We start from the raw sequence: 26,853 nt of genomic DNA, 5'->3' as shown, positions 1-26,853 counted from the left end.
CTACAAGATCTAAGAAATGTAAAATGCAAGGTTGGGAGAGAGCTGGCTCATTTATCTAATGTCTTCATGTGTGAAGCTCCTTTTGCTGAGGCAAGTTGCAATGCTGGGTAGCATATCAGCATCATAACACACTACATCTAATGCACATCAAAGAGGACATCCCAGTGGTGCTTACCATGCATGGAATAATAAACAATAATGGAGTATTTTACATTTATATGGTATTTTTTCCATCCTGGACAAATACAAAGCTCTTGACAAATTTAAACTGCTCTACAGTTGATGTATAGAGAACCGCTTCTCCCAACACTGAGACCTAGCCAGCCTTGTGTGCAATGCTATAAAAGTTAGGCCTTAGGTTTTATGACAGAACACCGAGAATAGCTAATGTAATTAAAAGTGCAGCAGAAATGTCATTTCACTACCAGGCTGCAGGCAATTTGACTTAATGGCTGGCGCTGGAGAGAGTCCAGGTCGGGAGCCAGGCGTTCAGATTCTACAGCAGTGCCAGAGGGCAGGGTCAAAGTCAGGTGTCCTGTTACGAGGAGATCAGAATCTGAGTCAGGGTGGTGGTGGGGAGCTGTGTCAGGGTACTGGGCAGTCAGAGTAGACAGCAGGACCAGCGGGCACAACAGAAGAGAGGGAAACTTTCTTTTAAAAGACCTTAAGTTTGGGCTGGGACCCACAAAGGTATTTAAGTGTCTGAGTCTTGGTTTTAGGCAGCCCACAAAACACTGGCTCCCTAATCCTGTAAGTGCCTGAACTCACTTCATGCTGATTTTCTTTTGCTAGGCTTGTACACTGCAGCTTCACTGTTGGCAACTAGGCACATATCTACTGTGCGAGCACATGTGACATTGCCTCATGATGGGCATTGTATTGGCTGTCTGGCTGCTCCAAGGGTGGGGGGACTTGAGGCCACCAGCCTGTGCTACTAAGGCAGATGCAATAACCCCTAGTCCACTCCAGATCCCACTCCACTGCCCTGCCTTCAGCAGGTCTCTTATGTTGTGTTGGCTGTCTGGTCACTCCCAAGGTGGGCGGAGGGTGCCAGTCTCCTACCCTTAGCAAGTGGTAGGGAGGCTAGGGTCTGCCTGGGGCCAGCCATCCAACTGGGCTAGAGGAAGAGAGCTGTGTGGGCCAGAAGCACAGCTGGTAGTGGGGAGGGTTGGCAGGCTGGGGGGACGGTGGAAGGGAACCTCCCCTGGTCCAGCTAATTCCCTTGTTCAGGACTGGTCAGGTCCTGAAGGTGCTGGAACAGGGAGGTCCAACCTGTATTCAAAGTTTTATGTAGTTTCACTGTACTAAAAACCAGAATTCTGGCAAATACTCAGAGCACAAAAATTGTTCCTCTGAGAATCTACAAGTTGCAACCAATACTATAAACTTTAATGAAGGGAGGTAGATGGAGTGAAAGTATTTCTGTTAGATGCAACAAAGGGACAGCTGTCAGCACTATTCAGCAACATGGTACGGATAATCCCTGTGCTATCCCAGAGAGCACTGGTGAATACAACAATGGAAAGCTGTTCCACAGAACTAGGAGGCAAGGAAATGTTGGGATTGACTCATGCTCCAAAAATATGTGTTGATGTGTTTTCCACAAGACCCTGAGATTTGACTAGTGCAGCATAGCATATAAACTAGAGGAGCTCCATGTGAAACTGGCTAAGCAAAACCAGAAAGAAATAGCTGATCAGACTAGGAAGCTAGTTCTCTGATCCCCATTGCAGAAATGAAACTTTATTTTAAAAAGAGGTTTTCTTTGTTTCTTACTCTTGATACAAGAGGATTCAGTTTGAATTTCAAAAATCCAGGTTGGTGTAGGCTCACATCAGTTTTTGTGCATGTGTTTTTCTCAAGGTTCATCCTCCTACGGTTCCAGATGTAGCTGAATTCGGAAAATATTCTCTCTACATCAGCTGAGCCACGCATGACAATGAGGATGTGAGAAGCTACATGACACACCTTTGGTGCAGAGGATTTTCTATATTTTAAATAGAGTGATGTCTAGAGGAAATATCACAACATGTGCATGCAATTCACAGTCCAGTTTAGCCATTTTTTTTTCATTAGGAGACATAGTGGGGAATAGGATGCAAAAACAATTATGACATTTGTCAGTATACGCCACCCTTTGCAATGGGGGATTAAACAGCACAATAACTTTCCAGAATGATGGCTGGCTCTAAAAGCTTGCGGGGACATAATATGAGTGACAGTAGCTTTTCATTTCCTTGACAGCTCTGCATTAGGGTCTTTGGAAAGCCTTTCCGAATGTATCTTGCTCACTGACTGGCAACATGGGCATGAAAAGATTTGTTTTTCTCTGAACTTTCCACCAATGCTCTTTCTGCTAAAGTTTGATGGAGACATTGTTGATCAAAATGAAATAGACCTTTATTAGAGAAAGTTCTGTTTGTGGAAGAACTGGATTCCAGTTTCTGCTGCACTTCATACAATGGCTCAAAGTTCCAATCAGTACTCAAGGAAAGCTGCAGGTGGCAGGTGCTCAGTGGGGGAATGGATGCCCAGAATTCATGGGGGAAGCGGGGCAGAAGCAGATGGAGGAGGTGAAGTTCCCTGGTATTTACTGTGATGTAGCATTGGATGAAACCTTTGCCTCCTTGTGGGTCTGTCACTGCAGCAGTCAGCTGACCTAGTTCATCATGCTCCTCCACTGCATCAAAGTAGCCACCAAACTGAAATTACCTTCCTCTGAGCATGAATACTGTGTGGGGAGACTGAGCAATCATATTTCCATCTGGAGTGGAGAGCTAGGTCCAAGAAGTTCTGGTGCATCCAAAGTTTGGTGAAAATAATATTCTTTTAAAATCCCATAATTTTTTTTGGAAAATTAGTAAAAATTGAAAATAAAGAGCCAGAGTGATGGTGTGGAGTTAAAGGTACCCCGGTGCTACAATGCTGAGGGTGGCTTAAGAAACTGTTTAGACTAGGATAGAATGGGAGATGAAAAAGACCAAATCTTTATTTTTTTGTATCAAATTCAATCCTCTCAGTGATGGTACACTTAAAGATGTTTGTCCATCACCACAAATCCAGTAAACTCTCCACACATTAATGTTCACTGGTTTTCTACTATGAATTTGGTATCTGGTTACTGATAAATCACAGGGGCCCCAAAAGTACATAAAGTAGCCACATCCTGTCATCACAAAGACTTTCTTGACTGGAATGTCAGGCTATCTGAGCTTTGCAATGCTCTGGTAACATTCCAACACCTTTTGTACAAAGTCCAAACAGGGCTATTCTTGGATGATGCTTTTGTTCTTGAAAAAAGTGTACAGGCAATGCTAAGTAGTTCTGGTGACTTTTTTGACCATTATTTACTATTAAAATAGAGTAGTGCAGAGAGTAAAGACCCACAAATGGACACTGGTATCAAATAAAAGACAGCAGAGGTCAGTTTGTGGATCTACACTGTTCTCAAGAACCAAGAGGAAAGTGGAAGTAAATTTAATGGTATAAAGTTTACTGACGACAGCAAAACTAGAAAGGGAGCAATACCTAAGAGGAGAGAGAACTGAAATATTCACTAACCCAAAGACATGGGGACATCTGCTCATTACAAAGTTTCACTGCACCTATCTTATGTGAGGGGGTGGTGTATTCTTAGAAAAAGTGATGTTGCAGGGAAGGACTGATTGAACCAATAGTAGATGCATATTTAACTACATTTAAAGGTTTTTTTTATAACACAATGTAAGGTTTCTGTCCCATAAAGGGTTCTTAAATGGAACTCAGGGAATAGGTGAGTTAGGATCCATAGGCTTCCCCCCCCCCCCCCCAGTGTTTAGTTTCTCTGTTTCCCCAGAAACTTATCTAGCTAGTGACAAATATTTGATAGGAGCCTGTTTATCGGGACAGAAAACATTGGAGAGTGTTATAGATCCCAGATTTCTCAAAAGGGCAGCCCATTACCCTTATTATATTTCCAAGTAAGGTGGATGTGTCTCTTTTCTTCTGGCTAAATTTTTAATCCCTTTGGCATGCAGAGGAGCTCTCTATGTGGCAACTCACTCCACTGCTGAATCCTCTGGACAGTCATTTATTATGAATTCAACTGTACTCATGTAGCCTCCAGAGTACCACAAGCCAAATCATGTGTAAATGTAAAGTGGAAGTACCCAGGGCTCAGGAAAGCAAAATCCAAGTTTAGTAAATTTCAACTTAAAATATAAAAGTTATGGGAGGATTCAAAGACAGATGGGCATGTGGATGCATTGAGGGGTTGCCAGAGGCTATGTTGGAGGGTGTTGAATGAAACCTAGCAGGAGTGCAGTATCTGCGGCCCCACAGGAAAATGGAAATGTGCCTACCGTGCTAAGTTTTTTAATTCCTCTTCCATTTGCTAAAACAAAGCAAAACAGGTTTCAGAAATTGGAAGATGGCATGAAGCTTATTTCTGTATTAAACATGGTGGCATGCAGCAATACAGCAAAACTAATGACTGTATGGCACTTTGGCTTTTTCAGACATCACAGAATTGATTCTGAAAAAGAACTTTTGATGACTAACATAGTGCTTTTTTCCTTTCCCTTTGCTTTGTTGTTGCTTGCATGCCTCATGAGATCCTTCCGGAAGATCAATAATGAAATAATTGCAGGGTATATCTCCACAGTTATAAATCTTGACTTTAGTTGCCTTTTATGATGTCCATGCTAACTTCCATAGTCTCCAGATACTACTGGTGGATTTTTTTCTCTTTTGCTGCTGGTATGAGCTGGGGATTTCCTGGTTCTACTGTTGTTCTAACTTTTACCTGTTAACAAATTGAACCAATATAGTCAATCAATAGGAGATAACATCGTTATTGACACTGAAATGATTTTCCAAAGCTCCTTTAGTCTGCCTGACACATTAGGTGGACAATTCCCCCTTAAAGTAACCATGGTTCTTTGAGATGCTTTTTCATCTAGATCCTACTGAGGGATATTGAACATCATCTTTGCAGAAACAGTACTGGCTCACTGGGTTCATGTAGCACAGCGTGTTTGTTAAAAAGGAGAAATAGCTGTAACTAATAGCTGTGTTCTTCATATAATTATTTTGCCTGGCTGGAGGTTGTGCAATGTGTCACAGAGATTCAAATTTCATGGAGATAAATGACCTTATAAAACTGATACTGACAGGTAGATGTTGTACCTTAGTGTAACCTGAATGGCTCAGGATTCCAAAAACCCTCTTGGATCGGTTATGATCTGGAGGTACATGAACGTCACCATGTATTCTTGTACTTCCTTCTTCCTGTCTATAGTAGATGAATAATTAGTTAATATTAGCTGGTAGATAATTGGGCCCTGCATGATAACTGTGCTTATTATATATTGATATTAAACCTATAGGGATCATCTGTGGAAACAAGATTATCTGTCTGGTTTGTTCCTTGTCCTGCAGGTGCAAAAAATTGCCTTCCATGGCTGGAAATACACAGATCCCTATGCAGGTCTCCTATTTGCAATGGCATAACGATCAGGGGCTCTGCCATCTGAAGAAGTTAAGAAGAGAGACACCGGCTTTAATGTTCACATATCTCTTCCCCTCAGCAAAGAATTTGCTCCGCTTCTCCCCTAAGCTACAGTAAAACCAAGAGCGAGAGGTTGTACTGCTCCCAATGGCTGACAAGGCAGAAGAGGGATAGTTCTGAAGGGGTTTGCCATTAGAGAAGATTCTCATTCGGACATGCTGGTCCTTTCTCCTGCCAAGCAGGAAACCCAAGTGTGATTTCTGTGGTTGATCCATGTATCGAATCTGTCTTAAGGCAGATAAACTCCAGCCATCGTGGAACCTAGCTCTGCTCCTATGACCTCTGAGGAGGCACTAGAACTGGCATCTTTTCGGACAATTCTGAGATCCAGGATAGTGAAAAGTTGTAAGAACATGCAAATGGAGAAATTCATTTGTGGTGATTTTCCTCAAATTAGCCAGTCATCAAGCTACGATAAACCTGGATCCCTCACTTTCTCAGACAAGCCACCGTAACTACTAAGTCTTTGATGAATATTCTTGGCACTGATGAAAGACCAAAGAGCAGGACTATATACTGATAGTGAGAATTTCCCACTTGGGACCCAGGCAGTTTCTGTGTACTGGATGGATTGGTAAGTGAAAGCATGCATCCTGCCTGGTGAGAATAAATTGAACCTCTGCATTTTCCAAACATTTCTTGATGAAAGCATTACATTTGCTGTCTTCAGCTGGGTGCAGGATGAGTAGTCATAGAGGTAGAAGCAGAAAATCACCTCCTGTGAAATCTCTGCTTTTCCCTAGTTTGTTCAGAGGCTCTTGGTTGAGGACCTCTGTCTAGCATAACTCTACAGATGAGACTATTTTCTTTTAGATGCTGTGGTATGAACCACCAAGGATGAAAGAGTAGCATGCAGATCTTTCAAGAAGTGCAACATTTCATCAGTCTTGATGTTAAAGAGGTCACACTTGTCTGAACTTCCTTTGGTATCCCTGCAGATGGTAATGAGGAAGCCGTAGGCATGTGGCAATGTATGTGGCCATAGATCTTGCTGCTCTGTCCGATGCATCTAGTGCTGCCTGCAGAGAAGTACTGGTTATCAGCTAACTCCCACTGATAATGGATTTTAGTGCTTCCCTGTGCTCTTGGGGAAATTTTTCAATAAAGTTAGACATTGGGTCCCAGGTAAGTAATTGTATTTTGCTAATAGGCACTGATAGCAACATACACTTCTAAACTTCAAAAAAAAGTTGAGAAGCTCTTTGTCTCTTGGAGTTTCTTTCAGAGGCCCTTGCTGTCTGAATTGCTCATGCACAAGCACTATCTATCACTAAGGATCTTTGGGCTGAGTGAGTGTGACTATTTTAACCTGGCTCATATTGCTTGCCTGCCTTTTTCAAAGACAGGTTCTACAGATGCTTAGGTCTGAAAAGGAAAATGTTTTGCTAGCTCTAAGAGCTGCTAATTAATTAGCCTGATCATTCTCCTTGGCATTATCTTATGCAAAATATCAAATAGTTTTTTAAAATTTTTTCTACAGTTTCAGCTGGGATCTCAAGGATATTGCTGTCCAGTGCAGCAGTTCTTGAAAAGGCGTATAATCATCAGGTGACAAGACGTGGTGGGCACTACTGCCTTATTAAGGATGACAAGGAAATAACTGCTCCTCTGTCTGAATGTGCTCCTCCTCCTCATTTTATTGCTGAGCAGTGCGAGGCAGTGCACCCCGGGGAGGACGATTTCCAGAAGAGGCCATGTTAGACTTTCAGGCATAGTACGTTTCCTTGTAGGTTGCATGCCCTAAGTAGGGCCAGAACTGAGTGTTGTAGAAGTAAGAGTCTTGGGGGCCCCAGAATGCATACTAAGGTGACTTCTCCTCTTGGGCTCTGTCCATAATGTCTAGTCCTAGATTTCCTGTCTTACCAGTAGGAGTCAAAGAGTGAGGCCAAGATGAGTGAGTAGGGGATGACACTTGGCTCTGTGAGCCCTCAAGTGCCAGGGCTACTCTAAAGGGTTTGAGGGTGAGTTAAAATCCTCTTTCATTGTCAGAACTGAAGAGGTGGTTGAGCCTGTCATGGTGTGGTAGTTAGTTACCTCAGAATTTGGACCCAAGATATCAGTAAGGGCTTGCCTATGACTGTAAGTCAATTGTGAATTTGGCCATTTCACTGGGTCACAGGAAGTGGCCCACCCTATGGGAATTACCTAATTTTATCAGGGAGTTTGTCCCTGATCCTTAGAGGAGTCCCCAGAACAAAGTAATTCTGTTTACCATTGGGAAGATGCAGATACAGCCCTCTGCTCTAAGGATTGCCACTCAACAGTAATTCTTTGAAAACAAACTAATGTTTAGTTAAACACCTCAGTCAATCATAATGTATTCAATAATCAATGGAATAATTCAGTAACACATGCTAGAGTAAGGTGATGCTATGAACTACGTAATCCATATAGCAGATAAAAAATGTTGCACAATATGGTACAATTAGACCCATAATACAGATATATAAAGCCTCAGTGCAATGTTGCAAGATGGTACAAAATCTATACCAATGTAACATAGAAATCCCTTATATATCAATGTATAAGACAATATTACAATATGACACATTAGATGACATTACTGAGCAAATAGCATTCTCTAAGTGGTGATCAGGCAACCATAGAATGAGCGGGGTAAAATCCATTCAGGTGCAGACAGCCCTGATTTATTTGCAACCATTCCTATGCATTCTTTATGTGTCAAGATGATTATACTCAGACCCACTCCTCTTCATATCCCGTTGATTTGTCTAGGTCTTTCGGCTCTGTCAAAATGATGGCAGCTCTTTGATGGATTCTTCTGCCCTCTTCTCCTGTCTTCACTTTCTGGTCTGTGTCTGCTCTACTTCATCTGCTCCAATTGTTACTCCACCTGATCTGCTCCAATGCTAAACACCCACAGTAAAGCTTGTCAGTTCTCTGCCTTATTTTTGACCCTTTTCGATTGGTTGCTTTCTCAATGCTTAGCAATTAGCATAGTCCCCTGCTGGTGGGGTGATGATACCTGTTCAACCAATCAGCTTTATCTGTCATTTGAGATGGAGCTAGCTGAGAAACTCCTCACTTGATTGATCCCTTTCTCCAGACATTTTAGAGTGAAATTAATAATTTTACCCTGTTGAACTTTACTTCACCCCTAGGTACCTGTACACTATTGGTCAGTTCAAAATCCTCCATTTTGATTTTCCAAGGTAAAATCATTGTGACTTCCATTTGAGATTTCTAGCTAACCTTACCTTAAAGTATCACTGTGTAATATTTATAAAAAGCCTAAATAACTACATTTTAGTGCATATTTAAGCATTATGATACAGGCTCTGCTTTTGCTTTGCTATTTGGGCAGGTGAAATTATGATGTTTTCTCCTTCTCTGCATGCTTACAGCTGCATGGCTGATTGCTCTCATCAGTGCTGCTGCTTTTCTTAACCAGGATAATGCAGCTAAAAGCCTCTTGTATCAAGATAGCACTGTACATGGCACTCTCATAGTGGATAGTAATGGTGACTCAGGCTGTGCAGGCATCTTTAAATCACTCAGTACCAAAAATAGTGTTGAGAAGGTCAATATCAAGAGCAATTGCTCTGTAGTACCAGGGTTATGGATAGTGAGGTCATCAGTACCTTGTGCACCAATGACAGTACTGAACAGTTGGTACTGGGTGAAGTACTCATCTCCATTGAAGATTATCAGCGGTAGGTGACCCATCTCTGTGAAGACGCCAGAGGAACCTTGATTTGTGTCATGAACAAGCCTTTAATTGATCAATTTGAGGCCATCAGTGTATGCCTGTCTCTATTTGAGTTCTCAGAAGATGACCTAATCTGTGCTCACTGTTCCTTTGTACCCCCTTATGAGGATTACGTGGAGGGAGGACCTAGCTTCTCTCAGAAGCTGATGCCAACAGTATGGATCATCAGCTGTCTTGAGGCCAGGCACTCAAGGCTGAGCCATTGCTCATAGCAGCATGCAGAGCTGCAGTCTGCTTGGATCCATTACAGGATTTTTTTCCTGGAGCATAGGATGCTTTCATTGAGTGCTCCAGAAGAAAAAGCTTATGCTGGGTTTGCTTTGCCTTCTGAGTTCTTTTGAAGAAAGAATGATAACTTCCACACCCATTGGGGAGTCCCTACCTTGAGTGCCCTCCACCAGCTAGATACCTGGAAGAGGGGCAAGTTTTGAAGCCTGGGTTCCCAGAAGATCCTAATTCTGTAAAGGAGAAAAATTTTGAATAGCGCATGGGTAGTAATAACTAATCCTAACTCTACACATCTATATATAAAGGGGATTTATATTACATAGCACACACACAAAAGGTTCTGTCACACAGCCAAGAAAGATACAAAGGAATGAAGGGATGGTTTGGCCCACTCAATGTTTTATGCCTTCGGGTATAGTGAGGCATGAAAGTATCTGGAGCTCTGGTATGGCTCCAACAGATTCCGCTGGCCTGACAAATCTGCACCAGTGTGAAAACCCAAATGTTGATAAAGAAATCAGGGGAAAGATCATTTGGGAAATCTCACCCTTATTATAAAAATCAGGACACACAATTAACCAATGCCAGGTTAATAAAAAGAAAAGAGAAAACTTTTATTATTACAACAATATTCCTGTTGCAAGCATAAGGATCAGATGGAAAGGTAACAAAATATACTCATGGAGAAATTACACCATGGGCTAGAACTTAGTTAAAAAGAAAAGCCAAACCTCTCTTAAGCAGTGCCAGATATCAGATCCCATACCCAACCCTTAAAAGAATAAAGTGCAACGAAACTACCTAAATGTTACCCTACTTACAGAAAGTGAAGAATTGTTTCTTGGAGAGAGAGACATGCTTGTCCCTCCCTGTAGCTGCAGAGGACTCCAAGAGAGAAAAGGGAAAAACCCAAATTCCTTTGTCCCAGTTTGAAAGTCCCACCTACATTCCTACTGGTCACTCCACCTGGCTAGGTTTAGTTAACTCTTTAATCCCCAGGCTGCTGGCTAACCCTCATAATCATGACAGTGGCTACTGGCCTTGCTGCCTCCAGGGGTCCTGGTCACCAGCCCTGTGGGCTTTGCTGTCAGTCCCAGGGTCCCAGCACTGGAGGTCTCAGCTGCCGCTCAGGGTCCTGGCTGCTAGGCCCAGGGTTTCTGCTGCAGGCCTTGGAGCCTTGACCGTTGGCCTTTTGCTCAGGGCTCCACAGCCTCTCCCAGATATGGCCCCAGCCTGTGGCAGTGGGGGTTGTGGATGGGGTAAGCAGAGGGAGCTGCACAGCTCAGCACACCCACACTAAAAATTGTTCCAGCGCTGCTGCAGGAGTTGTTCTGTCAGTGCTTCAGGAATCCTGACATAGTTAACATTTTCTTCATCTCCAAACCTGTCATGAGATGAATCTCTTGTTCTCTGATGAGAGAAGAAAGTGATTTTGGATTAGCATCAATGAAAAATGTTGTACTAGGTTTTCTAATGACTAGGTGCTGACAGCCAGCAACTTGACTTTGTTCCTGCACTCGTCAGCTGGTAAAATAATTGCCTTGACCTGTAAAAAAAGCCCCAAGCAACCCTCATGGCCAGATGTTACAGGAGAGGGTCTGAATTTGAATCCAGATCTGCATGAGCCGACTCCTCACAGCTAACTTTTATCTTAATAACTCTTGAAACATCTCTGAATCATTACGCAATTCAAAATCCAGTCCAAATTCTGGGGTTCAGGCTCATCTCTACTATCTCCTTTTCCCTTCCTTTTAAAAATATCACTGTGAAAGATCTTTAGACCTCAATCTATTATTATTAGCTATTATACTACTTGCTAATGACCTCAATCAGGGTCCCATTGTACTAGGCACTGTACAGACAAATAATGGAAAAACAGCTTGTCTCCCAGAAAACTGTCAATCTAGTAGTTCTTATATAGTTCCACCAATGTAACAGCTAAGTGTCTTGAAAGATTTTAAAAGTAGAAATAGCAATGACAATCTCTTATTCACTTTTTCTTTCTTCTTTGCCTGTAGGAGAAATAGCTTGATTAGGATTATTCTTTTAATGTGGGTGAGTGGGTGTTTTGTGTCTATTTGAAGATATTATTGAAAGGCAGCCAAAATCATATAAATTAATTTTCCAGTTAGTTCTGCATGTGGCGAGACTTAAGTTTTGCAGCTTTCCATTCTCCGGACCAAGTGCTGTCTCCAACACTGACAAGTCTTCTGTTATTTGTCAACAATTTCAAGTTTCCCAAATTCTGTGGGAAGATATCTGTCATGAGAAGTCATATATGAAAAGGGAGAGGTGATCTTTCAGGCCCAATCCAGTACAGGGCTTTGAATCTCAAGACAGTGACCTCGAATTGTGTATTCCATGGGGAACAAACACAAGACAGCAGAATGCCCAGTTGCTCTGCCGGCAGTGACCTGCATTGCTAACCAGATGTGCCGATGTATGTGTTGCACCATGATGCAGTTGTGTATGTGTGACTTTTAAAATGTGGTGCAGTTGTGTGTGTGTGTGACTTCATTCCTAGAACTAATGAGCTTCAGTACTCATGTCTTGATGTCATGAATGTGTAGATCACTGTGGTCAGGTCTAGAAAAGCTGCATTCCTCTGCTCCTCTGAGTTCACCTTTGCTTTTTAAAGCTATCTGATTGCAGTGTGCATCCTATGTTGTCATAGGATGAGATACAAAACAAAATAATGCACCACACTGAACCCATTTACTTAAAATGACACAACTCACTGATTTTGCATCACAGTTTTGCTGCTTCAGCTGTACTACCTCTATCTTCACTTTCAGATGCAATGATGATCTTATAGTACAATGACACAGTATGATAAAGAGAAAAGACAGATAGCATTTAATGATGGCATCAGTAGCATCACTATAGCATTGACTAGGAATTCTCTCAAAGTCTCTGTAAGGTCATGTTTTTATCTCCATCTTACAGATGAGGACAATTAACGTGGAATGGTGAAAGCCTGGATTCTGCACCACTAAAGTTAATAGTTGGTATCAGCCAGAGTGAAGATCAGGTTCTGAATAATTTGTTTAAAGCTTGAGTGAGTGAGTGTGGAAGTAGTGAAGAGACTTGATTTCCCTGCTCCCAGACCTGTGCTCAGATGACTTTTTCTGGAAATGTAGTGTATCAGCCTGCATGTTGGTAGGATAAGCACCACACAAGTCTAGCAGAATGCATCTCACATTCAGATATGCTTTCACTTTGTGAAAAGTTTGGGCTTGTCCTGGGAGCAAAGGTTTCATATATTGCCGATGCTGCTGCTAATGGTGTTCAATCAGACTGATGGATCAAGATTGCCTTTGGCTTCAGTTCATTCTTCTGTCAAGCACGGAGCCACGTCGACCAATTAAAAATGTTGTGCAGCCAGTTGAAAATAATTGTACTTGTTAGTTTTTCCCAGTGACTGTAATGTCAAATTCTTGAGAGAACAGTTATTTATGAGTGATGCCAGTTGCTTGCAGTTTCATCCTTTTCCAGCTCTGTATTTTATACTCCCTCAAGATTCCGCCCCCCCACCCACGAATGGCATCTTTTTATTTAACAGATTCCTCTGTCTTTTTTTGTAATATGCAGAGGTTATCTGCAGGCTCCCATAATCTTGACCCATATTGCCATGTCATACAAATTATTCAGAAAGTTTAGTTTTTGAAGTGGGCACTAATTATATAACTTAACTCCCAGACAAAACATACACTGAGAACTTGAAGAGGATCCACAAGACTTTCTTCCCCTGAAGTGGAGTCTTGCTCTATAAATTATACACACAATGTATTTCAACACTCTTGGCATATTCCTTGGCATTTTTCATCTTGAAAGTTGCATGCTTTTTCTCAGAGCACAGCTTTCTTCCCTCCCCATTCTATGTATGTATGCTATTTTTTCCCGTTTTCGGTTTATTAAATGCTCATATGAAATATGAAAGATAAATTTGTAATGCCAGCACCAGATTGAAGAAAAAAATGAATAGGCGATGTATTTTCCATCGCGAGGCCCAGATGCTTCCAGTCCCACTGTCTTCAGTGTTTGAAGCCTCCTCTGCATTGGGACTGCAGCTCATGTTTACTCAGATGTTTAGACCAATTCTTTGCACCAGAAAATAAAATAATTTATTATTTCTGTGGGTGACTGGTCTGTGGTCCAGATTCTCCTCTTTCTCTGAATCATTATGTTTTAGAGCTTGGGTGGTGGGAGATGGAATTTCATTTCTGCAGGATAATTCAACACTTTTAATTTGAATTTCCTTTCAGACCACTCAGGCCAAAGAGTTTCAATTTACCACAGCATGGAAATTCCAAAATATTTCATTTCAGAAATATCCAGACAACCTTCCTGAAAAATGTAATAGCTAAACGTTATACTATAATAACTATGAATATTACATGCATATAATAGAGATGTTACAATTAATTTAAAGTTAAAAAATAGCTAAATCAAAGTGAGAAAGGCAAAACAAAATACTCCATTTTAATTCAAATGGGCTACGCCTAGACTGGCATGATTTTCCGCAAATGCTTTTAATGGAAAAGATTTTCCGTTAAAAGCATTTGTGGAAAAAAGCGTCTAGATTGGCACGGACGCTTTTGTGCAAAAGCACTTTTTGCGGAAAAGCGTCCGTGCCAATCTAGACGCAGTTTTGCGCAAGAAAGCCCCGATCGCCATTTTCGCCATCGGGGCTTTTTTGCGCAAAACAGTCCTGAGCTGTCTACACTGGCCCTCTTGCGCAAATACATTTGCGCAAGAGGGCTTTTTCCTGAATGGGAGCATCATAGCATTTGCGGAAGAACCCTGACAATCTTACATTAGATTGTCAGTGTTCGTGCGCAAATTCAAGCAGTCAGTCTAGACGTAGCCATGGTGTCCAGAATGTTTCCATTGAAAATGTCATCAAAAATCAACACACACCTGCAAAACATTAAGACTGCGTCTAGACGAGCATGATTTCACGCAAATACTTTTAACAGAAAAGTTTATAGGAAAAGCCATTTTAGCCATCAGGCTTTCTTGTGCAAGAAATGAATTTGCCTGCCTACACCTACCCTCTTGCTCAAGAATACTTGACCGTCCTGCCCTCCAGGATGTGGTCGAGGGCGGGGAAGTAGGGGCAGGTGTCAGCCCCTGCTGTTGCTCCGCCCCTGGTGGCCCTGGCATACACCTGCTGCAGCTCCTTTATTTTGAGGCGCACCTGCTCCAGGGTGCGCCTGTGACCCTTTCTGGCTATGGTGGCCACTACGCTGCCATAGACGGTTGCGTTCCTCCACCTGGTGCGGAGATCATGGACATTGGGGGCCTCCCCCGAAACCTCAATCAGGTCCATGATCTTTGCACCAGTCCAGGCGGGAGCGCACCATCTACGGTCCCTGGCTGGCCCCTGGGAGCTGGGGGACTGGGTGGGGGACATCGGGCTGGCACTGGCTGCCCGGCTCATGACAGGCCACTGGGTGCAGGGCTGGCAGTGCTGGCTTTCTGCAGGCAGGTCTCTGGCTCGTACATGCCCAATAGCCAGACTCTACCCCTTTAAAGGCCCCGGGGCTGGGGGAGAGGAGAGGAGTTTTCCTGGTTGTGCCCAGAGTGGCCACCAGGGCTCCCTGGGAAGAGCTGGAGGCCCCCTGTTTCGAATTAAGTGTCTACACAGCACTTAATTCGAAATAGTTATTTTGAATTTGGTGTTATTTCTCGTAGAATTAGGTTTACCAAATTCAAAATAAGCGCTCCGCTATTTCAAATTAATTTCGAAATAGCAGTTTGCATGTAGAGATGCTGTTAAAGTTAATTCGAAATAACAGCTGTTATTTCGAATTAACTTTGCTGAGTAGACATGCCCTGTGTGACTAACAACGCACTATCCATGAATATGGCCTTCGCTGGCCTTCACTACCCTGTCTGAGCTGGCCTCATTGCACCCATCAGTGTGCTGCACAGCAGAATTGTGACACTTGCTCTGGGCTTCCTCAGCCCCTATTTATATGGGTGGATTTCATTCTTAGTTCACAAGCTATTGCACACCATGTTAATTCTCCCCGCAGTATAGAACTGCAGTATGGGTGTTATACTCTGGCCTAGAACTACCCTATTTCTGGTAGAAATGAGATTTTTTTAGTCCAGAGGGAACCTAAGGGTATGTCTACACTACCCTGCTAGTTCGAACTAGGAGGGTAATGTAGGCATACCGCACTTGCAAATGAAGCCCGCCATTTTTAAATCCCTGCTCGTTCGAACCCCGTGCCGCGCGGCTACACGCGGCACGAACTAGGTAGTGGAATGAGGAGTAACGGTAGTTCGGACTAGGAAGCCTAGTCCGAACTACGTAGTTCGTGCTGCGTGTAGCCGTGCGGCACGGGGTTTGAATGAGCAGGGATTTAAAAATGGCGGCGCCCAGTTTATGCAAATGAAGCCCGGGAAATTCAAATCCCGGGCTTCATTTGCAAGTGCGGTATGCCTACATTACCCCGCTAGTTCGAACTAGGAGGGTAGTATAGACATACCCTTAGAGATTAGAAGGTGTTGCTACAAGGGATGCTGGGAATAAGCCAATGTAGATGCGGGTATAGGTACACTGTAGCTAATAGCAAGCTTTTATGCAGCTTGGTAGACACACTCATGCTAGCAAGGACTGAGCTATCTTGGAGCTTCCTGAACAGGGCAGAAGGGAGCAGCCATTTTTCTGCCCTTGCTGTCAGGTTAACATGCGAGAGCCTCTCCACCTAGAGTCAGGATGCTCTGTGAGTACAGCAGGAAGGAATACTCTCTAAAGTGTGATTCCACAAGGAGCTATAGAACAGTTAGCACAGTGGAGAAGAGTGGGAGGACAAGTGTATGAAGGCAGCTGTGCATGAGAAAGCTCCTCCGCTGCTACTTTAAAGCTTATTTAATTTAAATGTGTCTTGATTTAATTCTTTGGCAATTGAGCCATTAGCTCCTGCCACTGCTGTGCCAAGCATGCCAGCCTTCAGTGACCATTAATCTAATTTACCCTTCCACGCTTTCACCTTTCTCTCAAGCTGCCCATCAGACATGAGAAAAAATCCATAAAGGCATCACATTATCCTCCTTTGAAATCCTCCAGTGCCATGATGCCTACCAAACACTCTGCAATAGCTAAGTAGCTGGTGTGCTGTGACTCCTGCCTGCTATACTACACCAAGTTTGTTTCTTTTTTACTGTGTCCTATCCACACTTTCCTCCCATTTATGTAATGTATTCACCTGTTCTCAGGTCATATGGTCAGCCTGTACACTCTATGGGTAAGGGCTTGACTTGGGTGTACAGCAGTTTGCAGGATAGGACCACCTTACCCCCAGATTGGAACCTCTAGGCTAGAGACAGCGCAGAGCTCTTGATGATGGTGGAGGGCCCAATGTAAAAGTTGGCATCACCTCTGTGATGGGAGGAGACATAGAGACAGTTGAACCTCAGATAGTGACTTTTTCCTGGACTTTTGCAGGCAGCTGGAGCAGAGCCATTCACAGGTAAGAAGCTCAGTCCTGGCAGACACCAGCCTGTGAGCTGGCTGGGGAAGACAGGTGAGGCTGAAGGGAGTTGTTTTGCCTGTGGATGTGACCCTGGGAGTGGCAGGGAAAGAGAACCTGACCTACGGAGTGAGAAGAAGAGGAGGGGAGCTCAGCTCAGACAGCACTTCTAGTAATCAGTTGCTTCATGCCCGGATGGGGATCACAGGGAAGGGATGGCTCTGAGTTGTTAAGGAACAAGCAGGAAGGAGCCCACCCAGTCTCCTACTGCCTGTAGGTACAGTGGGAAAAGGAAAGCCGATGACATAAACCCGAAGAGGCATGTGACCCCACATGTCCTCCTCATGCATCACCTCTGCTCTGCAATACTGCCATGAATAATAATGTTATATATTATCTAGTTTGTGGGCATTGCCTCAATTTTGATTCTTTTTGTTTTAATAGGGGGGTTAATTCTGTTGTGTTTTAAATTCACTTTGCAGAGAGAGACACCTCTGCTCACATGGGGATATAAGAGCAGAGGTGCCTTTTAAACTTGCAGGGTCTGTTTCTTTCCAACTCACTGAGTTTTACACCAGTGAAGTGTCATATATGTTTGTGGAGTTATTCCTAGCTTACACTGTCTTAAGTGAGAAGTAAATTGGGCACCAGTACTGCATCCAAAAGCAGGATTTGTCTTAAACTTACAGGACTTCAGCAATGAGGAGAACCAGGCCACATTTCATCCATGTGATATCAATGGTTTTGCACGGGTATAGCTGAATGGATGTGCTCACTGTTCTCAGGTAAGCAAACTGGTAGAAATAGTTCTTTTATGATAAATGTTGCAACTGCATTTACCTTCCTTGGGGGATTTCTCTTTGTTAGGAAAAACATTAGTCTATATTATTCACAAGATACAGAAAAAAATAGACCAGTGATTATCTTTTTCACCAAGGCAACCACTTTGTTAATTAGAATGCATCAAAGGCATGAATGAGCCTGCAGCACTCTAGACAAAAAGATAGCAATCAAATCAGGGATGATGTTGCTGTGCTGTCATGTTCAATATTTTAAATCCTAAAGACCAATCTTCAGTGGAACGCTAGTATAACTGAGATGCAAACATAATGTCATTCAGATAAGGCATTAAAGATTAGCTAGACTGAGCTAATTAACAATGAAGTGAATAGTGCATTTTTATGAGAGATGGGTGCGACATAAAGTTTGGAGAGGAAATGAAAGTTCCCAAAGTTTGAGGAGTTTTAGTGAAGGGTTTTCCGTGCAATCTATTACATAGGCTGTGACAAGTTTCAGATATAGAGGCATCCAGATCCTGTTGCCTGTTGTTTGGAGATGTTGCCAACTATGGATATGGACCAGACTCATTTCTCTTTATTCCAGTGTCAAATTTTATACCATCTGAAGCTCTGTTGATTTTGATTAATACCCTGCACAAGAGTTTTCATGCAATGACTTTTCTTGCCATTCGTTTATAAAACGAGTGGTCTTGGGGTGTGGGGAGGGAATTTTCTACATATATGTATAGCATAGTAGAAAACTGGTATTGCTTGGATTCTTAATTCCATTTTTTTAAATAAAATGAAAATGTACATGCTGCATTTAAATCATTGCTCTGGGGTGGGGCTTGGGATGAGAGATTCAGTATAGAGGCTTCCCCAGGGGAGAGAGGACTAACCCAGTCTTCTCTGACCACAGCAGCTTGGGGCCACGTGGGACGTGCCCCTCCAAGGCTGCTGCAGCTCCAGCAGGCATAGCCAGGCGATGGGTGCATGTCCCCCAGCTGGGGCAGGTCCAGGTTCATCTGCCCCCTGTGCTCCCCAGCCAGAGTGAGGAATGCAGCAAACTGTGCACTTTCCCTTTGCTCCCTAAATCATAGAATCATAGGGTTGGAAGAGACCTCATGAAGTCATCCAACCCCCTTGCTAAAAGCAGGCCCAAACCAACAAAATCTTCTCAGCCAGGGCTTTGTCAAGATGGGACTTAAAAACCTTTAGGGATGGAGGTTCCACTACCTCCCTAGGTAACCCATTCTAGTACTTCACCATGCTCCTAGTGAAATAGTTTTTCCTAATCTCCAACCTAGACCTTCCCCACTGCAACTTGAGACCATTGCTCCTTGTTCTGTCATCTATCACTACTGAGAACAGCCTCTCTCCTTCCTCTTTGGAGCCTCCCTTCAGGTGGTTGAAGGCTGCTATTAAATCCTGCCTCATTCTTCTCTTTTGTAGACTGACTAAGCCCAAATTCCTCAGCCTCTCCTTGTAAGCAAAGTTCTTCATCCCCCTAGTCATTTTGCAAAAGCGTCAAGGAGTCCTGTAGCACCTTAGGGTACGTCTACACTACAAAGTTAGTTCGAACTAACTTAGTTCGAATTAGTTAATTCGAACTAAGCTAATTCGAACTAACGCGTCTAGAACTAAAAACTAGTTCGAATTAACGTTTTGCTAATTCGAACTAGCAAGTCCCCCACAGATTGGGGGAGGAGAAGAGCTTCAGCCCACTCATCCTCCTTAAAGGGTTCCTGGAGGGTGGGAGGCTTGGGACTGGAGCAGTCCCAGATGGAAGGGTTTGTGCCCCCAGCCAGCTCCTGCCTTGTGATTCTGTGTCTTTTCTGTATGGTTTTATTAGAAGCAATCCCATTTCAGGCATATCCCATTTTCCTGGTACAACCAAACCTTGATCTTGCTTTAAGTTATGATAAGAGGAAGCTGTATGCCAAATTTGGTGGTCCTAACTCTTACTGTTTAGGAGGAGTTCTTGACCAAACAGACAGACTGACAGACATATACAAAAACAGACAAATTCTCTCAAATACATAGTAGATGAATATAGATACTGGAAGAAAAGCAAAACTAGGGCTAATTATATTTTAATTATACGTTCAGGATAAACATTATTAGATCATGATCTGGTGGCAAAATAGGATTTTTACATGTCAGATTCTGTGTAGACAACAAATCATTTGACAAATTCAATCTGCTTTGGTTGCTTTTGCTAACTAATCCATGTAGCAGCACTAGTGCGTTACTGGATTTAAAAAATTCTCTGCAAGCTCCCGATGCGTATGCATTGCTGATAATGTATTGGGAGAAAGGTTATACTTTGCTGAGGGGCAAGATAAATCCAGTTTTATTGGCATGCTCTTGTAGTCCCTCTGAAGATCAGTGGTGAATTAAAGTTGCAGCGCTCTAAAGGAACATTGACAATCTTTAAGAAACATCTAAAATACTAAAGCAAATTCTTTTCATTTGTTGATGGATTTAGAACATAGTGTTTTAGCATATACAAAGAACAAAAAGAGCCTTTCGGTTTGAATACTGTATTTTTAGATTAATAGAACAACAAAAGTAATGTTCCTCTGAGAAAACTCGTGGTGCATGCCTCCCCAGATCATCTGCATTGGTTTAAGAATAGAGAAAACAATGGGACAGAGCTAGCTATTTAAATGTGCAGTTTGCCCTGAACATCAAAGTTTCAGACACAAAATGAACATGGCGAAGGCTTTCTTCAAAAGGAGTCCTGTACAGAGCATGTCAGAGAATTCTTCCTGAAGGGCAGAACAATGGAGCGAAGGCTACTGCTTTTGTTGAATGAGGGGAACCAATGTTCAAGCCTGCTGTGGCAAACTTTTGATTTCATGTGATACAGTGTGACACTAAATCATTTTATACAGCATCCTTCCTAGAAGCCGAAAATGTTCCATAAGTTTAAAAGTGCCAAAGTACCTTCTTTCCCTCTCCTATGGCAGAGATAAACATTTCAGCACTTTGGTAATCAAGAGCCATTCTGTATTTAGTGGCTGCTGACATCTTTACTGTGTGGTTAGATGAAGGCACGTGTTCACTCCGCACATACTCTCAGGTACACACAGCCTTGTTTCTCCACTTCATGCAGGCAGTGAGTAAGCCTGGCTGATTCTCATTCCTACTGATAAATTCCTGCTTGGGCTCATGCCCATTGCCAGTAGATTACTTATTTCCAACATCTATAGCACATCGGGTTGGGTTTGAGTGCTAATGTGCAACCAACTGCTACTGTTGACCCATGTCTATAGGTATCCCTCCCGTCCTGCTTATTCTTCTCCAGGCTGTTTACATGCATATTACACTCACTCTTGAGGGCTGTAGCCCTTGATTGGTGTTTGCTATGCTATCATTCTGCCATTTTCCATGCACAGACATCTGTCTCTGGCTGAACAGATTACCAGGTTTGTTTGTTAGTTTCTTTTCCCATTACTACCCTGAGACATTCCATGCTCTTTTCTCTGGTCCTAGATGGGCAGAGTAGACTATGCCAAGTACTTGTTTGGGTATATCTACACAACAACATTATTTCGAAATAACTTAGTTGTATCTACACAGCAGGCAGTTACTTCGAAATATTATCGAAATACTGTCAAGCTGGAAGACTTCTTACTCCAACTCCTGTAACCCTCATTGTATAAGGAATAAGAGTACGTCTACACTGCAAGGCTATGTGGCACTGTGGATATGATCTTCGCAGCCCGACAGCTCCAAGAGTAGTGTCAAGAGCAGAATCGTGAACTGTACACCATCTTTGTGGATCTCACCAAGGCTTTTGACACTGTCAGTCGCGAAGGTCTGTGGTGCATCATGTCGAAGTTTGGGTGTCCTGACAGATTCATCCTAATGATACGTCAGTTCCACGACGGCATGATGGTTCGTGTTCTGGACGACGGAGAAGCTTCAGAGGCTTTTTCCATCACAAACGGCGTCAAGCAAGGGTGCGTGCTGGCACCGACCCTGTTCAGCATAATGTTTTCAGCCATGCTGTCAGACGCCTTTCAGAACAGTTCCTTGGGAGTCAGCCTGAGATACAGGACCGATGGGAAACTGTTCAACCTGCGAAGACTCCAGGCTGTCACCAAGATAAAGGAGACTGTGCTACGAGACCTCCTTTTTGCTGACAACTGCGCCCTGAATGCTGGATCAGAGCAGGAAATGCAAGCCAGCATGGACAAATTCACAGCAGCATGCGACAACTTCGGCCTTCTCATAAACACAAAGAAAACTGAAGTGATGCACCAGCCAGCTCAGAAAGCCCAACATCAAGAGCCCACCATCACAGAGAAGGGAGAAAAGCTGCAAGCAGTGGACCAATTTACATACCTTGGCAGCACCCTCTCCCACGCAGTGACAATTGACATCGAGGTCAACTGCAGAATTGCCAAGGCAAGCTCTGCATTCGGCAGACTGCTGACCAAAGTGTGGGACCGCCGTGGAATAAGCCTTGCTACAAAGCTTAAAGTCTATCGAGCAGTAGTGTTAACTACCCTGATGTATGCCAGTGAGACTTGGACTGTATACAGGAGGCATGCTAGGCAACTGAACCACTTCCATATGATTTGCCTCCGCAGACTTCTGAGTATCCGGTGGCAGGATAAGGTGCCAGACTCAGAAGTCCTTTTAGAGCAGGCCTGCCGTCAGTTCACACCCTGCTGCTGAAAGCCCAGACACGCTGGGCTGGCCATGTTGTAAGAATGCCAGACCATCGCATCCCTAAACAGCTCTTCTATGCTGAGTTGTCTCAAGTAAAGCGATCGCACGGGGGACAAAAGAAGAGATACAAAGACATGCTTAAAGCCTCTCTCAAGTCCCTGGAAATCGACACCACCTCCTGGGAGACCCTGGCACAAGACCAATCGACATGGTGCATGCTGATCCACCAAGGCTGTCAAACATCTGAAGCCAGAAGGACAACCATAGCACAAGAGAAGCGAGCACTCCGTAAAGCCAGAGTTGCAAACGCTGCAACAGTGGTGCCTGCACATGTCTGCCTGACATGTGGCAGAACATTTCGTGCCTGCATTGGCCTTATCAGCCATCTGCGGACACACCGTGGACATCCCACAACTCATTAGATGTCAAGGTCCTCTTCGAACACGATGGACGAACATCATCATCATTTTGGGATAGCAGAGGTATCCTGAAATTGTTACTCCGTGTCTTTTGAACGTGTCCGTTATTGTGAAATATAGTGAATGCGGTATTTTGTCATTCCTGTAAACCTTGTTCCATGAGGGAAAAGGGATGTCTCAAAATAGTGTATTTTGAAATTTGGCTCTGTATAGACAAAAATAGAGCTGAAATAAGATATGCAATGTGCATTATGCAAATTGTGTATCATATTTCAAGTTAAGGGTGCAGTGTAGACACACCCTAACGGAAGTCAGAGGACGAGTGCTCTACTTTGAAAGAAGTGCTGTGTAGATGCTCCCAATTTCGAAGTAAGCTATTTCGAAATAAGATACGCAATTGACCTAGCTCAATTTGTGTAGCTTATTTCGAGTTAAGCCCTGTTGAGTAGATGCACCCTTAGTCTGTGAGGTGCTACAAGACTGCTGTTTGCTTTTTTTCATCCCCCACAGTCAGAGCTAAATTGTACCTTCCCTGCCTTCATGCCCAAGGGGGTGGCAGTGGGAAGATGTGCATCCCCCTTCCAAAGTCAGAAGAGCATGCAGGGGAGGAAACAGCTTGCTAGGATGAGGAGAATCCCCCAATGCACCACTAGAGACATATTGGAAAGCAAGCAGTGCTCTACCTCTAATATGAGGAAGCATAATGGTTTGAGACGCTGCTGCTTAAGCAATCCTTAACATGTCTCAGCCTTGCAAGAGATATAATAGAACCATCTGATGAGCTTTCTCTCTCAAATGATAGCATTTTGTCTTGAAGCAGTATTCTTCAAAGCATCATTTCTCCCTGTCAAGCTGTTGCACATCTAAGGCAAGAGGCTCCTTTACAGAACCACTTCTACTCTCAGGCAAACTTTTAAAAATATATTATATTGTTACCAAAACTCAGTAAAGACTTCTAGGATTTTTCATCATGTCTTTTCGTGCCATTTGCCAAGAGATTTCTGGAAATATAATTTAATGTCTGTGAGTGTGGGAAATGACTGATTTGGGTCTTTTTTTCATGAGGTAAAAAGAGTTTTGGCTTATTTATTAAATGGGAATCCAGGAAAGTCAGTCGTATGCTTTAAAGGTCTGAAGTACAGCAAGTGACCTCAAGGGGTCAGAGTTAACAGGTTGAATCATAGAATACTAGAATTGGAAGGGACCTCCAGAAGAATAAAACTTAGCTGACAATAGCTGCAGGAGCATCCATGTCTGTGTCTGAGATAATCTGGTGAACAGAATAAGGGTTAAAAGCAGAAAAGCACAAAAAAGAACCAGGGCGAAGATTTGCTTCTCTGAGATGTCTCAACATGGACTCCTCAAAATCGAGGCACCCAAAATCGTGAGTTGCTTTTGAAAAATCACAAACAGTGTAAACAAAGGAAAAAACAGCTAAACTTAGCAGCCCAGTGGAAAGCTACAGAACTGTCAGCTACAATGGAGCTGTCAAAGCCCAATCCTGCCTTCCCTGATACATCAAAAAATCAATAGTGCCACATGCACCAGGTGGGCACCAAGGAATTATACAGAGAAAACACTTTTTTTTTCAGTGCAGGATCTAGTTTTCTCTGATGGACACATTAGTTTACCAGTAGCACAAAATTTGGATTCTGTGTCTTGCTGCCCCCCCTTCACCCACAAACTGAGAGTCACGAAAATGAAAATGGTCAAAATCTCTGAGAGGCAATGGATGGAAAGAAGTGAACAACTGCACAGACCTTTCCCAGAAAGGGAAGCTAGATGGTGAGTGTTCACAGTACTTTGAGGCAGAAATAGTACATTCTATAGCAGACAACACAAGCTTCCAACTGTTGTGCAAGACACTTTCCATATTTCAAATTCCAGAGACAGTGAAAATGGAGATGACCTACCCTTCCCTTTCGGGGCAGAAATTTAAGAGCTTTGCCACATATGCAGGGTTTCACCATAACAGGATTCTAGCTGAAGACAAATGAAGAAATTAAGTGATTTACTACAAAAAAGCCTATTGGGAAATGCATTTTAGTTAAGAATCAGACATAGGAAATGTAGATGTTTCTGTACCACTAAAGAGCTGTGTCAGTACCACCAGATGATCCCTGTTAAGTACCATCTTCAACTGAAATATTCAGATGAAATCACCTGAATATTTTCCACTCCATAGAATGAGAAAAAGGAATGGAATTATGATGAAAAAGCAACAGAGACTTACCATCCCAGGAGACCTACTCTTCAGCAAATAGAACATGAGGAAAATGACTGACCGTGTTTGGTGCAAAACTCATGGAAGTAATTGATATTAAGGGCCAGAGTCTGACACTCTTACTCAACTTAGGAAGCATTTTATTCCACAAGCGGCCAATGGACTTGAGTAGTACTATTGATAGAGTAGAGGCTGGACCCACAAAGACACATAGCAGTGCTCCTAACTTTTAGGGATCTTGCCACCCAATGGAATTCCCGAGCTAGGCATGTAGGCTCCCTGTATAATACATGGGGATAGTTTAGTGCCTTACGAAGGGATGGTCAGTGTGGAGCCACCTACTCTGACCAACAGGAAATACCAAGCATAGCAGAGCGATCTAATCCCTGCCCCACATATGGCAGCAGGTCTCTAACTCTGGGTTGAAGTTAGGCACTTCCATCTGCTAGGGTTTCATAGCCAGAACCCTTGCCTGCTGCTAGACACCTGAGACCTTTCTTGTAAACAACGACACTACCAGAAAAGGTAGTGGTGGTGTCCTTCCTTTAACTACTAGGTCAGTGGTCAGAGTATCCCGCATGTGGGAGAGCCTGGTTCAGTTCACCCACCATTTGGATTTAGAGAAGGGACTTGAGCTTGGGTGTCTCCTCTTCCAGGAGAGGACCTTATGGGCTATCGAAGTCGGTCTCATTCTCTCCTGTTGACACTGTTCCACTGTGGCTAAATAACTTAACAAGCTTTGGAGTAGGAGGTCAGTGTCTCCTATATCCCAGGTAATTGCACTAACCACTGGGATGTAGAGTCATTCCGACTCTCTCTGGCTCCATACACATATATTTATACACATTGGAACAGTTTCAACAGAAGAGAGTGAGTGAATCTGCACAACCCAGTGGTTGGAGCACTCTCCTGGGAATGGGAAGAATCCAGTTCACACCTTTTCTTTACATTAGGCAGAGAAAGGAATTGAACCAGAGTTTCCCACTTCTGGGGAGAGAGCTCCCACTACTGACCTGAAAATGGAAAGGCAATACCTCTTCCTCTGGCATTTTGTGTGGGGTACAATCTGGTAGGTGGCTGTTGAGACAGTCTACTACATCAATGGGTAGGGTAGTGATAGAAATGTAGCCGTGTTAGTCTGGGGTAGTTGAAGCAAAATGCAGGACAATGTAGCACTTTAAAGACTAACAAGATGGTTTATTAGATGATGAGCTTTCGTGGGCCAGACCCACTTCCTCAGATCAAAAAAAAAAAATGGGTAGGGGGAACACTTAGTTTGAGGATAATTGGCATCTGGGCATCAGATGGTATCTAACAATCTAGACAGCTGAGAGACTTCTCCAGTGGACATTTAGGTGCCTAGAGACTTTAGACGCCTTCAGAGTTAAGTGATAACTGAGGAGTGATTTTGAAGAGCTCAGTAGCAACTAAATGTTGGAATTAGGTACCTAAAGTGGCAGCTAGTAGTGTGCATCTAGTCCTAAGCTCTATTTATCCAGTCTGCATCTACACTGTGGAGCTATCCACAGGATTTCCGGAGGTATCCCGAAATAGCTATTCTGCATTTTTGAGTGCACCCATTATTTCGAAATATAAAAGGCTCGCTATTCTGATGTCCTTGTAAACCTCATTCCACGAGGAGTAAGGGACATTTTGGAATAGAGATTTATTTAGAAATAAGTGCTGTGTGGACAGCACCAAATTTTGAAATAAGCTATTTCAAAACTGACTCAAAATAAGCTATGCAATAAGCAAATT

The 26,853-nt window shown here is 43.1% G+C and overlaps 1 long non-coding RNA gene across 1 annotated transcript; it reads left to right on the top strand.

Annotated features, from left to right (window-relative positions):
- Nucleotides 1–1,190: 1,190 nt before the first annotated feature.
- On the top strand, nt 1,191–18,418 carry LOC142826939 (uncharacterized). The gene is made up of 3 exons (XR_012901221.1): nt 1,191–1,973; nt 5,419–6,122; nt 17,680–18,418. It is a non-coding gene; the product is annotated as an uncharacterized LOC142826939 (long non-coding RNA).
- Nucleotides 18,419–26,853: the final 8,435 nt, after the last annotated feature.

Source organism: Pelodiscus sinensis, chromosome 2, assembly GCF_049634645.1.
Source record: "Pelodiscus sinensis isolate JC-2024 chromosome 2, ASM4963464v1, whole genome shotgun sequence".
Taxonomy (NCBI): Eukaryota; Metazoa; Chordata; order Testudines; family Trionychidae; genus Pelodiscus; species Pelodiscus sinensis.
Note: the sequence above shows the minus strand (reverse complement) of the source record. Positions and strands in the feature narration are given on the sequence as shown.